The 16,269-nt window shown below is 41.8% G+C and overlaps 1 pseudogene; it reads left to right on the forward strand.

The window, feature by feature from the left end:
• Positions 1–1,670: 1,670 nt before the first annotated feature.
• Positions 1,671–10,204, forward strand: LOC115738041 (annotated as a pseudogene).
• Positions 10,205–16,269: the final 6,065 nt, after the last annotated feature.

Raw genomic sequence — 16,269 nt, forward strand, 5'->3', positions numbered from 1 at the left:
CTGAGATCTATCGAATTGAATAACTCAGCCTGAGAAATGAAAAATAGATAAGGATTTTCAAACCTCGGAAGTTAGAATTGCTTTTGTGTAAGTATCTTTCTCTACTTTAGTAAATTATACAATATTAAGTCTTACCGTCAATGAAGTTAGACACCATTAGTTTACAACAATAATACATTGCTATGATACATACACTTCATATATCCGAGGGCTAACTGGAGTTATTATGTGTTCCAAAACCTGTTCATCTGTCAAAGACGAACAAGAAAGATAACATGTCCCGTATTTCCAAAGGCGAGGATGTCCGTAGTTTATTTTTTTCCGTAATGATTTAGATACGCTCTACCGATAAAATTAGCATATGAAATATGCTGATGTTTGCTTGATTCTACCAACGATTACTTGACTATGCACAACACATGATCCTGATAATGATCAAGTTCAAGCCAAATGGTATCGCTTGCCCGCGTAGTGCACAGGTTTTAGGAGAGTATGCTCTCTCTTTTTCTGTACATAAGCATTAGTCTTTCTGTCATCTTCAATAAACCAAAAGGAGCATCTGATGACCCGAGTATGGCATGATGTCCTCAGCTGTTTATGCTTTACTTATGATTAACCTCCCTGATCTTGCTTATTACAAGAGAGATTTGGATTATCTAGAGGAATCTTTTGCCAGCCTCACTTGTCACCAAGTCACCATCTTCATTCCATCCATTGTTCGGTCATGGGGTGGCCATAATACCTTAGGAAATCTCGGTTTACACACTGATCTAATCACAGGTATTACTCGTTTTTTTGCCAGATATTTGGAACAAAGCTCGTTGAACTCGCAATGCATTTGCCCAGATTTAGGAAATACAGGAAAAGAACAAGCACTAAAGAAGCATTCAACTTCCTTTAATTTGAATTAGGATTGATGATTAACGTTTCTGTTACTTATTAGCGGGCGCAGCGAAATCTCACTAAGCACAATCTGTGCTGACGCCATTAATAATGTGATAGGCCTTCGCATGAAGGATGGACATTGGCAACACTTTGCAATCGATAGCTAAATGACTCATAACTTGATCATTTGGAGCCTTAGCACAATCATAAGCATCTTTAACACTAAAAAACACAACAAATAAAAAATCAGCAGATGTTGAAGGTGACTGATAACGAGCATGATTGTGTTTTTTTCAATTATATATCCTCCACATACATTTCTTTATCGAAAGATGTTTGTCTCTAATCATGCCCACTGAAGTTGGCAAAGATGTTTTTTTTTAGTAGAATATGCGAACTTGATGAAACATTAAGCTTATAATACTAGTTTCCCTCTGCCGCACCAGACATCTCCTGGACATATCAAGAACTTGACCGGTCTGACTAGTTGTAGGAGGCAACACCGGTTGCTGATGCAAGGAGTCACTAATAGACGCAGTAACTGAAGCCAAGACGTGTGAGTCCTAAGGGGTAGATATAGAAGATGCCACCTGTATGTTCACTTGCCTTAGTTCTCTAGACCTCCATGTTTGGTCTCTGTCTCTGTCTCTGTCTCTGCCTCTGTCTCTCTCTGTCTCTCTCTGTCTCTCTCTCTAAAGTAGAGGAGGAAGAGCAAGAATAAGAAGTAGAATAGGAGGAACATTCTAGGAAATTTGGAGGGATTCGAACGATCGCAATCCTAGAAGCAAACGAGCCAAAACATGAGCCGGAGCCTGAGCAGGGGCAAGACTAACTGGGGCATGGAAAACGTGTTCGCCGGCTCCAGGCAACCGAGTCGGATGAACAGCTTCGATGCAGACGAAGAGGCTCTCAAGTGGGCCGTGATTGAGAAGTTGCCGACGTACAACCGGCTACGGATGAGCATCTTCCAAACTTTGGTCGAGAAGGACGAGAAAAACAGCGAGCAGAAGTTGGTGGTGGATGTGAGGAAGATGGACCTGAATGATAGGCGACAGTTCATTGACAGGATCTTCAAAGTGGCTGAAGAAGATAATGCGAGGTTCTTGAGGAAGCTTAGACATAGGATTGACAAGTAAGTTCACTTTCATTTTCGAATTGGATGCAAATAAAACGCTTCGCTGAATATTCTAGTTTCTCTTTCTTTGTAAAGGATGTATCACGATGAGTCCTAGCAATGTTCTGTTTCATTTAGTGACTCTTCCGGCAAAGGAGATGAATATGAGCAAAACATAACTCATATGCATACCACTTTGCAGTGTAATTGTTAGTACATTACTTTCCAGGCCATATTCCCTTTGCATTTTCAACTTGTCTATTTTCTCACAAAACAAACCGACAGACAAATCAACCTAAAGACAGAAAACAAGAGCTTAACACAAGCACTTCTGCTGAGGTTTAAAAAGGATGAGAAAGTGGCATGCATTGCCTTCTTTATTTACTCATGTGAAAAGTTTAAAATTTGCACATTCTGATAAGACTGAGTCATGCTTCTCCACCTATGACTTATCGATGTATATGCCACCGACCTCCCACCATGTTGACAAGGTCAGCTGATAAGGACTAGGCTCATAAGACAAGAAGTAGTCAACTCAGCCAATGGATTAATCATGAATTGATATGAATTATAGTGGAATATTTTTCTTGTAATTGATTTGATTTGGATGGTTATTTGCAGGGTACGTATCCAACTGCCGACTGTGGAAGTGAGATTTGAGCATCTGAAAGTGGAAGCAGATTGTCACATTGGAAGCAAAGCTCTTGCAACACCAACCAATGTTGCCCTAAACATTGCTGAATCAGCTCTTGGTTTGGTTGGGATTAGATGGGCCAAGAGGACAAAACTCACCATCCTCAAAGAAGTCTCTGGCATTGTCAAGCCATCAAGGTGAACCAAAGACACCCACAATAAAGAATTCTTTTTAATTAGGGAAATTATTTTTAGGATTTAATTAACCAGTCCATAAGAGTTCTTAAAACACTAATTTCTTGTTTTAACATTTGTAATGAATTAATTACAGGATGGCCCTTCTATTAGGCCCACCATCCTCAGGGAAGACTACCCTTTTGCTGGCTCTGGCAGGAAAATTGGACCCAACCTTGAAGGTATAGGACTGATCTCAGATAAACTCTCTTGAACCTATAGGGGTGTACTAATTTATTCATGTAATAAAAAATGAGAGGCCGCAATGTAATTTGTGAAATTGTCTTGATTGAGCAGGTTGGAGGGGAAATATCATACAATGGGTACAAGCTCTATGAATTTGTGCCCCAAAAAACATGTGCGTATATCAGCCAAACTGATGTGCATTTGGGTGTATTGACCGTGAAAGAAACACTAGATTTCTTTGCAAGGTGCCAAGGGGTTGGATCTAGATATGGTAATTTTTGTTATTAATTTGTTCTTTTTTCTTTGAAAAGCATGTTTAAATATGTATGGCCCATCAGTACATTAGTAATCAAACACAAGTATAATTGGTCTTACCGTCACAGAGCTGCTCTCTGAGCTTGCGGGGAGGGAAAAAGATGCCGGGATTTTCCCGGACCTGGAGGTTGATCTTTTCATGAAGGTCATTAAGTTCATTATATCCAGTTTTTTGAACTCATTTCAATTTCCTGGTCATTGCAACTTAGTAATAAAAGAGTTCTTTGTTCTTTATGATTGAGTTATTAGTTTCACTTACATGCAACAGCCATGGAAGGTGTTGAAAGCAGCTTAATGACGGATTACACCTTGAAGGTAAGTGAAACGTTAATTATGCACGTCACTTTCTGGTAAATTTTGGATTTATGCTTGTTGGAAGGACAGTCTCTCATTTTCCTGAATTTCTGGACTTGGTCAAGCGTTCACTTGCAAGCCGGACAAGTGGTATCATTTGATTCTAGACCATTCTGTTGGTTTATACAGACGTTTAAACTAAGTAGTTTATAAACATGTCCACCAACAAGAAAAAACTTAAATTTATGTCTTTTTCTCTTACTCGCCTTCCATTTGGAAGATCCAATTTCCTGTTTGTTAAGATTTCCAGCAAATTGGTAATCAAGAACATGTTCATCATGGTAGAACTTTGGAGACTTTTGACTTCTTTTCAAATCAATTGTGCAATTAGAAACTGAATCAACCTTAATCCACAGGAATTGTTAAAATTGATGAATCCTCAATAATACTGATCAGTTTCTCTACATATTACAGATCTTGGGTCTTGACATATGTCGAGATACGATTGTCGGAGACGAAATGCAGCGTGGGATATCCAGTGGACAGAAGAAAAGAGTAACGGCAGGTTTTACTTTTAGCATTTCTTAGTAAAAATCCTTCTAATTATCGACTCCATGTCCATATTTATGGAGCTTGAATAAGAAGTCGTGATATTTTTAGTGAGAGTGCAGTGCGAAAGGATAATTTCCATCAGGCAATGTTAAACTTTAAGGACAAGCCTTGTAAGATCATTCTGGAAGAAGTAACAAATATGCTCAAATTCACGTAAATACAGGAGAGATGATTGTTGGGCCTACAAAAACATTGTTCATGGATGAGATATCAACCGGCCTTGACAGTTCGGCGGCATACCAAATTGTGAAATGCCTGCAACAAGTGGCACATCTCACTGATGCCACAATTTTGATGTCGTTGCTGCAACCTGCACTGGAGACGTTCGATTTGTTTGACGATATCATCCTCTTATCAGAAGGCCAGATTGTGTACCAGGGACCACGAGAACACGTTCTCAATTTCTTCAAGCGATGCGGGTTCAGGTGCCCTGAGAGAAAGGGTGTTGCTGATTTCTTGCAAGAGGTAAAAGAAAAAATATCGGCAATAATGGGATGCTTGATTTAATAGCTTTTGCTGCGTTGTGTGCTCCGACTATGAGTGTCACTATATGGTAGAATGATTATTGGTCAGGTCAGGTCGGTGTCTACGAATTTCATGTGAATTAGTATTAAACGCATTCAAATGGTGCGAGACTCATGCTGCTTTTAAAATGTGTGTACTACGTAAAGTGATGTTATCACGTCGTGTCTGATATCATCACCCTTATGAATCTGATGGTCTAGCTTGATATGTGCTACTACAACAGGTTACCTCGAGAAAGGACCAAGAGCAATACTGGGCAGACAAAACCAAACCATACAAGTACATACCAATTAGTGAGTTCGCGAACAGATTCGAGCAATTTCATGTCGGCATGAGGCTCGACAACGAGCTCTCCATCCCGTCCAATAGGAGCAGGAATCACAAAGCAGCTCTAGTCTTCAGGAAATACTCGGTCCCTATGATGGAGCTAGTTAAGGCCTGTTTCGACAAGGAATGGTTGCTGATAAACAAAAATGCATTCTTCTACATTTTCAAGACAGTCCAGCTCATTATCGTAGCGGTCATTGGGTCGACAGTGTTCATCAGGAGCAGGATGCACACTCAGAACGAAATGGATGGACAAATGTATATTGGCGCTCTCCTGTTCTCGATGCTCATCAACATGTTCAATGGTTTTGCGGAGCTGAGTATGGCTATTATGAGGCTTCCAGTTTTCTACAAACAGAGAGATCTTCTGTTTCACCCTCCTTGGACCTTCACATTGCCTAATTTCTTGCTCACCATTCCCATGTCTGTGTTGGAGTCCGTCGTTTGGATGGCCATTACGTACTATACCATGGGATTCGCACCTGAAGCTAGCAGGTATGTGAGCTGAAGTTGCAGAAGCACCACACGGAATCCTAACCATATCAACATGCAAGTGCAAATTGCTTCTTGCCCGCCCTAAAGTTCTAGGGGAGTTTGTGATGGCCTTCCTGAATTCGACTCTTCACAATCTCCCCCAAAAAGTCTACAAATCATTCAATCTAATAAACTAGCTTCTCTGTCAGTTTTAGCCATCAAAGTAATGACATTTCTCAAGAGATTCTTCATGATTAAGAAAATTGCTTAGGTCACTTAGTTTGAAAGAATTGCTTCGTGTCGCTTTCCCTGCTAGAATGTATCAATTACCTGGAATTCGATACTGTTTATTCGTAAAGCAGGTAGACTTTGTATTAGGTTGCAGTTACTCAAGGATGTCAAGCTATGTATTTCACAATTGTTAATCTTTACGTGAGATAACTGCAATTCTTTCCTTAATTATGCCAAAATTGCATAACCCTGAATGATGAACTTCATTAATCATGGTAGACTTCAAGGAATGACGCCTGAAAGTATGTACTGAATGACCATACTGCGGTTTAACTACTTGCAGGTTCTTCAAGCAACTTCTGTTGATATTCTTGATCCAACAAATGTCTTCTGGGCTAAATAGATTCGTTGCAGGCACTTGTAGGACCATAGCTATTGCTAGTACAGGCGGTACTTTAATGCTCCTCGTCGTGTTTATGCTTGGAGGCTTCCTTATTCCTCGAGGTAAGTGTCCCATAAAAGAAAAAGGACATAGAATACTTCAGTTAAAACAGTAGGTGCTAACTGGTACTTAGCAAGCAAGGTGGCGCTACAGCAGAGAGCTTAGAGTTTGTTCCGATGCGGCAGGTAGTATTCCTCATTGGTGGAAGTGGGGTTACTGGGCATCGCCTTTAACTTATGCTTTCAATGCCCTGATTGTGAATGAGATGTTTGCTCCACGTTGGATGAATAAACCGGTAAATCCCCTACTGTCCTCCCATTTTCTGTTGAATTAGCATTTCCGGTCCGGCTGTTAGTTCTGTACATTACAGCAATTTGACTGAGACAATCTGTTCTGCTTATGTTTCCCAGTTGTAAGGTTTTGTGTACTTAATTAACATATGTTAAAAGAAGCATGACCAAAGACAGCAATTATCACTGTCAAACTTGTCGTCCTATGAAATAGGGAACATATACATCTTTTTGTTCCTTTTTTTTCTCCTTCACAAGAAGCCAACAAATGGTCAGTTGTCTTACAGGATAGCCGCGGTAATACGACTTTAGGTTTCGCAGTGCTCAAGACCTATGGTCTCTCCGATGAGAATTGGTATTGGATTGGTGCAGCAGCTCTTACAGGATTCATAATTCTCTTGAATGTGCTCTATGCCCTTGTGCTCACGTACCTAAATCGTAAGCTCTAGCTCAAAAAGTAAAAAGTACCGAGTTTCATTTCCCGACATACTCCCTCAGAGGGCATCAACTTTTTAACTCTCTTGTTTACTAAGATACATGGTTCTGCATCCCTTGGAAAACCTCAAGCTACAATATCTGAAGAAGCAGACAAAGATAAAGAGGATGAACAATCAGAATCAAAGGATGAATCTAGGATGAGGAGACTTTCTTTGACTAGGAGACAATCTTTCAGTGGGCCCTTATCTACATTGGATGGCAAGAACACAAGTAAACAAAAACACAGAGGACAAATTACTCCTTCCCAAAGAAAATGTTACCGGCTTTGATTTGAGCTTTTGCTTCCGAATCTTTCAGGAGGCATGGAACTCCGAAGGATGAGTAGCCGAACAAATGCCAGTGGCCTGGGCAGAAATGCAGATTACAAGGTTGAATTGGCAAGAGGTGTTGCTCCAAAGAGAGGAATGGTTCTGCCTTTCACTCCTCTAGCATTGTCCTTTGATAGCGTAAATTATTATGTGGACATGTCTCCAGTATGTAATCCCTTGCTTCTGTGCTTGCGTTAAGTCAACATCTCATAACGTATAGTGATTTGAGATGGCAAGAGCTACTCAAGTACTCAATGTTGTGAGCTTTATTCAACAGGAAATGAAGGAACAAGGGGTCATGGATGACAAACTCCAGTTACTCAGGGAAGTAACAGGTGCATTTAGACCTGGAGAGTTGACAGCACTAATGGGAGTGAGTGGAGCTGGAAAGACTACCTTAATGAATATTCTAGCAGGGCGGAATACAGGTGGCTACATTGAAGGGGACATCAGAATTTCGGGATATCCTAAAAAACAAGAAACCTTTGCCAGAATTTCGGGATACTGTGAACAAAATGATATTCATTCGCCTCAAGTCACCGTGAGAGAGTCTCTAATCCACTCGGCTTTCCTACGTCTACCAAAAGAAGTTGGGAAAGAAGAAAAAATGGTATGAGTACATTCATTTTCAGCCTTTCGCCTATTTATTCAAGTCGTGATAGAAAGACTGTATCAACAATACGAACAAGTCGGTGACATTTGATAATTTTATCATGAAATGTTTGTGCTGTCAGATTTTTGTCAATGAAGTGATGGAATTGGTAGAATTGGATTATCTCAAGGATGCACTAGTTGCTCTTCCAGGAATTACGGGTTTATCGACAGAACAAAGGAAAAGATTGACTGTAGCAGTAGAGCTTGTTGCTAATCCATCCATAATATTCATGGATGAGCCAACGTCAGGTCTTGATGCACGAGCTGCTGCCATTGTTATGAGAATGGTGAGGAACACGGTGGATAATGGTCGGACCGTGGTCTGCACAATTCACCAGCCTAGCATTGACATCTTTGAAGCCTTCGATGAGGTGACTAATTTGAAACTTTTCTTTCCTTTCTTCCTGTAAAAGCAAGCAATGACTAGTAGAAGTTCCTAAATTTAACTGGATCACATTTCCGTCAGCTGCTGTTGATGAAGAGAGGAGGGCAAGTGATATATTCCGGACCCCTGGGTCAGAATTCCTACAAGGTCATCGAATACTTTGAGGTACTAATCTTGTACATTTACACAAATTCCTTTTAACAGATCCGGTATGATAGGTATCAACAAGACAAGGCAGAAACATCTGGTCTCATTCTCATTTTTGCTTATTTCAGTCTATTCCCGGAGTCCCAAAAATCAAGGAGAAGTACAATCCCGCAACATGGATGCTCGAGGTGAGCTGGATAGCAACTGAAATATGGCTCAAGACAGACTTTGCTGAGCATTTCAGATCGTCGTCCTTGTTTAAGTAAGTAAAGTGCCGAGACTTGAGATCAAACTAAATCCTTTTTCTTGTTGTCAATGAAAACTTTGTCGCTGACCTGCTAACAATTTTATGCCTTTGTGCTGGAGGAACATGGAACTAGTGAAGGAGCTGAGTACGCCGCCTCCAGGAGTGAAGGACTTGTATTCCCCAGCGCAATACTGGCAGTCCCCATGGGGACAGTTCAAATCTTGTCTTTGGAAACAATGGGGGACGTATTGGAGAAGTCCTGACTATAACCTTGTCAGAAACGTTTTCACATTAGCATGTGCCCTAATGATTGGGACATTTTTCTGGAGGGTCGGCACCAGAAGGTACGTGCCTCCTTGTCCTACCGACTAAACTTTCAGTGGTATGGTTTTTCATAGAACATCGGGGTTAAAATTCGATCTTTCATCCAATTCATGCTTGCTGCATTTTATCACATTTCCAGGGAAGATAAGTCTGATCTAACCATGATTATTGGAGCTATGTACTCTGCCATCTTACTTATCGGCATTAATAATGCCGGGACCGTGCAACCGGTGATAGCTATCGAGAGAACCGTGTTTTACTGAGAAAGAGCGGCTGGAATGTATTCTGCTCTGCCTTAAGCGTTCGTGCAGGTGGGAATTAATCACCAAGCTATCCCTTGATTCTTTATCCCCATACATCTTCCACCCAATTAATTAAACTTTAGCGATTCGCTATGTGCAGGTGATATGTGAATTGCCGTATGTGCTCTTTCAGGCCACATATTACACGGCGATTGTGTATGCAATGGTCTGCTTCGAGTGGACAGCGGCGAAATTCTTCTCGTTCTTCTTCATCAGCTTCTTATCCTTCCTCTACTTCACATACTACGGCATGATGACAGTCTCCCTCACACCGAACCAGCAAGTTGCGGCCATCTTTGCCGCCGCTTTCTACTCTCTTTTCAATCTTTTCTCTGGATTCTTCATCCCAAAACCGGTGAGTCCCTTTTAGTCCTCGAAATCTCAACTCTCTTGCGACCATCTGGTCATATGTTCTCACACAGGACTTAACTATTTGGTCTCGATTCTTTTCAGAGGATACCGAAATGGTGGGTGTGGTACTACTGGATCTGTCCCGTGGCAGGGACTGTGTATGGATGCATAGTGTCGCAGTATGGCAACATCGAGGACAAGATCAAGGTCCCTGGCCAAGCTGACCAACCCATCAATCTATACATTCAAGATACTTTTGGGTATGACCCAAACTTCATGGGACCTGTTGCTGGAGTCCTGGTTGCTTTTACAGTCTTCTTTGCCTCCATGTTTGCTTATTGCATCAAAGCACTCAACTTCCAGATGAGATGAGGCTAGGATGATGCTCCTGAAGATGAAGGCAAGCTCTTGCTCTGATCATCCTGTACATGTAAAACATCGGCACTGTTGAAACTTATTAGGCTTATTTGTTAATAAGGGTATTTTTGGTCTTTTCGATTATTACTAGGGTATACATATTGATGTAATCCACAACTATCATATAACAATTTTTCTTGTCTCTTTCGTTTTCACGCTTTCATGGTATCAGAGCCGAGTTAAAACCTAAACCTGAAATAGCCACTCGTCACCGCCGATCTCCAGCCACTGCGAATCTCATCGGAATTGTTGGATCTGACCGGCGACCCGTCGTCCGGCGACGTCTGGGTCAGCGAGCCCAAAAACGACGTCGTCCGGCCCCTACCTATGCTTAGCTATGAAGTCTCTTTGTGAATCTCCTTCACGATGGTCCTTCAAAGCTGATCGGTGGCCTTCAATGATTTCGATTTAGCGTTGATACCCTGGGATTCTATTTACAAGGTACTGGTTTTCTTGCCCTCGTTCTTTGATCGCTAGTGCTTTGGAGAAACAAAAAAGAAAAAAAAACAGAAAAGAAGGCCCCTGCCTGTTCTTCGTTGATAGTGCAGTTGCATGTCAAAATAATGGTTTTGAAGAAAAATATGCCACTAAGGTTATGTCAGAACAGCATTTAGAGGAGAAAGCAGAATTTTTTTTGGAATCGGTGAATGCTTTTGCAAGGAGCACTCAAAGTGAGAGTCCAGATTTTGTTCCCCAAGGAGCATCGCGAATGGTTTTGTGATTGTGTTGGTGTTGAGTTCATGGTTTTATACGATCAAACTTGGAGCTGGTCAGGTACATGTTGTGGATTAGGCTAAGTTGGGCACTCAGATTAACGGAGTTTAACCTGATGAGAGCGACGAGCGGTGATTATTGATTATTGATTACAAGCAGTTGGTTGATTTGCTTAGTGTTACTGATTGTGATAGTGGAGTTAAGTTCATTGTTTATTATTGAGTTATGGCTGGAAACTCGAGTACGGATACTAGTCTTACTAATTTGAAGTTGAGTTCTATCAAGCTAGATGGGACCAATTATCCTTCTTGGTCTATGGCAGTTGAGACATATCTTTTGGCCACCAAACAACAGAGTTATCTAACTTCTTTTCCACCTTCGGATACAATGAAGATAGATGATTGGCGTTCTAGCGATGCTGCCATTCGGACGTTGTTGTGGAATACCATGGATTCCAAAATTAGTCCTCAATTTATGCGATGTACATCGGCTAAAGTCATTTGGGATAAATGTGCTCTTATGTTTTCGGGTCGAGATAATATGACTCGTGTTTGTGATGCTTGGAAAGAGCTATTTGATCTACGTGCGGGAGATATGTCTATATCGGATTACTACTCCAAGTTCACCAGCCTTTGCGAGAAATTGGATACTTATTTACCCGCCCTTGATGACATTAGAGAGTTGGCCAAGCATCGGGAGGATATGCGAGTTATGTTATTTCTCGGGGGGCTTGGTCATACTCATTCTTCTCTTCGACAACGGATTACTTCTCGGGGTACTCTTCCATCGGTTGATGAAGTTTTCTCTCGGGTTCTTCGGTACACACACGACTCATCATCTCGCACTGTCGCAAGTGCTATGGTTTCTCAATCATTTAGTAATCGTGGAGGTCGGGGACGTGGTCATCGTGGTCGTGGCAGATCTGGTTTCTCCCCTGGTCGTGGTCGTGATGGAGCTAGGGGTGCTGGAAGTTCTCGTTATTGCCACCATTGTCAACGAGTTGGGCATACTGAGGCTTATTGTTATACCCTTCATCCCGAGCTTCGACCACATGCTGCTTATGCCGAAGTTGTTGAGTCTCCAGTGCAAAAAGAACCTAATCGGTCACGGGAGCTGCCTAGCACTATTATGCTATCTCGCGCCGAGTATGAGTCCTTAGTTCGTCCCAACCAGGTGGTGGATTCCTCTGCTCCTACCGCTACTCTGGCACGGACTTCCTTAGGTAATTTGTCTTGTTTACTCTCTACCGCACCCACTTCTTGGGTCGTAGACTCGAGTGCCACCAATCATATGACCGGTAATTCTAAATTATTGTCTAGTATTACCTCTATGTCTCCTAGTTACATTACGCTTGCTGATGGTTCACGGTCTCGGATCACCGGTCAAGGGAATATAACTTTGCGTCCCTCTCTTTCTCTCTCATCCGTTTACCATTTGCCAGCTTTCCCATGTAACTTACTTTCTGTTAGTTCCCTTACTAGAGATTTGAACCGCTCTGTGACATTTACCTCTACTCGTTGTATCTTTCGGGATCCGAGGACCGGACGGATGATTGGTGGAGGGCATGAGTCGAATGGGCTGTACTACTTGAACAAAGATCTTATTCTTGCTCTTGCTCGGAAGAGCACCACCTCTGACTTCTTTCGGATGCATTGTCATATGGGTCATGCACCGTCCGACGTATTTCGCCATTTCTCTCCTGTTTCAAAGTCTATGAGTCCTATCCAATGTGATGCCTTTCAATTTGGCAAACATCATCGGGTATCTTTTCCTTCTCGTGTCCAGAGTCATGTGTCAAATCTTTTTGAGTTGGTACATTCTGATATTTGGGGACCATGTCATGTCGGAGATATGTCCGGTTACAAGTATTTTGTTACATTTGTGGATGATTATTCCCGCGTAACATGGTTATATTTAATAAAAGATCGAACTGAAGTCTTTTCCTATTTTCGTATGTTTTACTTTGAAATTCTCAATCGGTAACATGCTTCAATTAAATGCCTGCGTTCTGATAATGCCAAAGAATACATGGCTAGTTCCTCTAGTTTTCAATCATTCCTTACATCTCATGGAATTCTGCATCGGACATCTTGTCCCTATACCCCCAGCTGAACGGGGTGGGAGACGAAAAAAATCGTCATCTCTTAGATGTCGCTCGTTGTCTACTTTTTCATATGAACCTCCCCAAAATGTTCTGGGGGCATGCTATTCTTACATCATGTTATCTCATAAATCGTCTTTCTTCCACTGTACTTCGTGGGGGCATACCTTTTTCTATTCTTCATCCTACTAGTCCACTTTTTTCTTTACCACTTCGTGTGTTTGGGTGTGTTTGTTTTGTGCATCGTCTTGGTCCTGGTCATGATAAGCTTGATCCACGGTCCGAAAAGTGTGTATTTCTTGGGTACTCTCGAACTCAAAAAGGGTACAAGTGCTATAGTCCCGTTAGTCGGAGGTTGTATATCTCAGCAGATGTAACCTTTTTCGAGGACCGATCATATTACTCTTCTACCGACCAACGAGTGACTCCTTCTGAAGATATTTTATCCTTGGCCACGACTCCACTTCTGCCTATCCCATTGACGAGGGTGCCCAAGCCGTCACACGATTTTCAATTTTTCGACCGGACTTATCAATGACGTCGTTACGTTCAACGTGAAGTAGTACAGTTGCCACCCGCATTGGACATGTATGCTTCTCCACCAATTGATCTCCCGACCTCTGATCCACCCGTTTCTTCTGAGCCCGATTCTACTATAAATATTCCCATTGCATTACGCAAAGGTACGCGTTCTTGTGTCGGTCAACCCAATTCCCGATTTGCTCCCTATACTGGTTTGTATAGTTGTGCACATACTCGTTATCCTCTTTCTCGGTTTTTATCCTACGATTGTCTTTCTCCTACATATTCCTTGTTTGTTGCTTCTTTATCTCTCGTATCCGTGCCGAGTCTTGTTGCAGAAGCTCTTACCCATCTAGGTTGGCGGCAGGCTATGGAGGATGAAATGCGGGCGCTCTGGAATAATGGGACATGGCAGCTTACACCGTTACCTAATGGCAAACAGGTTGTGGGGTGCCGTTGGATTTTTACAGTAAAGTTTCAACCGGATGGGTCCGTTGAACGTCCGAAGGCGCGTCCGGTTGCCAAAGGTTACACCCAAATCTATGGAATTGATTACGATGATACATTCTCTTCTGTCGCAAAGATACCTTCGGTTCGTGTTTTCATCTCTCTTGCTGCTCGATATGGTTGGACTCTCCATCAGCTTGATGTCAAGAATGCATTTCTTTGTGGCGACTTGACGGAAGAGGTATATATGGAGCAACCTCCGGGGTTTGTTGCTCAGGGGGAGTCTACTAGTGTTTGTCGCCTGCATAAAGCATTATATGGTTTGAAACAGTCTCTTCGTGCCTGGTTTGGCCGTTTCGGTGATGCGGTTATTCGGTTCGGTTTGCAACGTTGTACCGTGAATCATTCTGTTTTTAGCTCCACTTCTCCTAGGGGGTGCATGCTCCTGGTTGTATATGTGGACGATATTATCATCACTGGTAGTGATTACGTAGGTATACAAAAGTTGAAACAGTTTTTATAGACAGAGTTCAGCACAAAAGATATGGGCAATCTGCGATATTTCTTGGGCATTGAGGTAGCCTACTCGCGTAATGGTATCTCCTTATCACAACGAAAATATGTTCTGGATATTCTGAGTGAGGTTGGTTTTCTTGGAGCAAAGCCTGTTGATACTCCAATGGATCCTAATGTAAAACTTGATGCGGAACAAGGTGACTTACTTCATGATCCAAGTAAGTATCGGAGGCTAGTGGGTAAGCTCAATTATTTAACCGTCACTCGACCAGATATTTCTTTTGCTGTTAGCGTGGTTAGTCAATTTATGAGTGCTCCTCGCACTACACATTGGGAAGCAGTGCTACGTGTTGTTAAGTACTTAAAGGGAGCACCGGGTAAAGGTCTTTTGTTCAAGAATCATGGACATCTTAATGTCATTGGCTACTCTGATGCTGATTGGACTGGGTGTCCTATTGATAGGAGATCGACTTCTGGCTATTGTGTGTTCTTGGGGGCCAATCTTGTGAGTTGGAAGAGTAAGAAGCAACAGGTTGTGTCTCGATCGAGTGCAGAGGCGGAATATCGGGCCATGGCTCATCCGACTAGCGAGTTGCTTTGGTTGAGGATGTTGTTATCCGAACTCAGCATGCCATCCTCATCTCCCTCGGTTACGTGTTGTGATAACCAGTCCGCTATGCATATTGCTTCAAATCCAGTCTTTCATGAACGCACGAAGCATATTGAAGTAAATTGCCATTTTGTGCGAGAAAAGATTCGGAACAAGGAAATAACACTTGAATACACACGGACCGAGGATCAACTTGCTGATCTTTTCACTAAGTCATTGCGGGATGGTAGAGTGATTACGTTGTGTAACAAGTTGGGGCTCTTTGATGTTTATGCACCAACTTGAGGGGGAGTGTTGAAACTTATTAGGCTTATTTGTTAATAAGGGTATTTTGGTCTTTTCGATTATTACTAGGGTATACATATTGATGTAATCCACAACTATCATATAACAATTTTTCTTGTCTCTTTCGTTTTCACGCTTTCAGGCACAAAATGCAGTGCAGCAAGATTTTGCGAGGGACTGATTGATTCCTAGAGAAAGACTAGGCTACGGTATCCTGTGCAGGCTACAGATACATAATTAGTACGTGAAGTTAGCAAGTATAGAGCTGGTTAGCAGAAAGTACGCTTTTTTGCAGAACAAGTAATTGAAATAGAGCTGATTAAGCGCTACAAAATACTCTTTAAATCAAAACTCGGCACTGGAAATGATTTCATTGCCTGAAAAATCTCTGGGGAAAGTCCTCTTTCTGTTTTGAATCACCATTCCTTTTTTTTTTCTTTTGGATATTAAGGAGGAAAACACCAATCCTGAAACTATACAACGTTGCTTCTTGTCGACTTCAAGAACTTACCAAGGAGTAGTCTCCATAAATGCAGGGAGGAAAAAAGAAAAAAACTTGCAAAGGAGTGGTATGAGAAACCAAAAATGAATTCCTAAAATTAATCAAACCTTGTTTCGAACAGCAGCGAAAAACAGAAAACACCGCTAACTTAGGATCGCAAGGATTGTAAGATCAGCAGATTCGATGCGACTTTTGGAATGTGTTCTTAATCCCATGTTAGCAAAAGTAAAAATTTTCAAGAAACAATGTAGAACGACATTTATCAGACAAGCTTGAATAATTGGTCGGATTTGCAAGGACCATAGTTGCTCTCAGAGGGAACTTCATAAGTTGCAGTCGCGAGATCTTCCTGGTATCATGTTAATGGAACTCTTTTT

This window comes from Rhodamnia argentea, chromosome 8 (genome assembly GCF_020921035.1).
Source record: "Rhodamnia argentea isolate NSW1041297 chromosome 8, ASM2092103v1, whole genome shotgun sequence".
In the NCBI taxonomy this organism is placed as follows: Eukaryota; Viridiplantae; Streptophyta; class Magnoliopsida; order Myrtales; family Myrtaceae; genus Rhodamnia; species Rhodamnia argentea.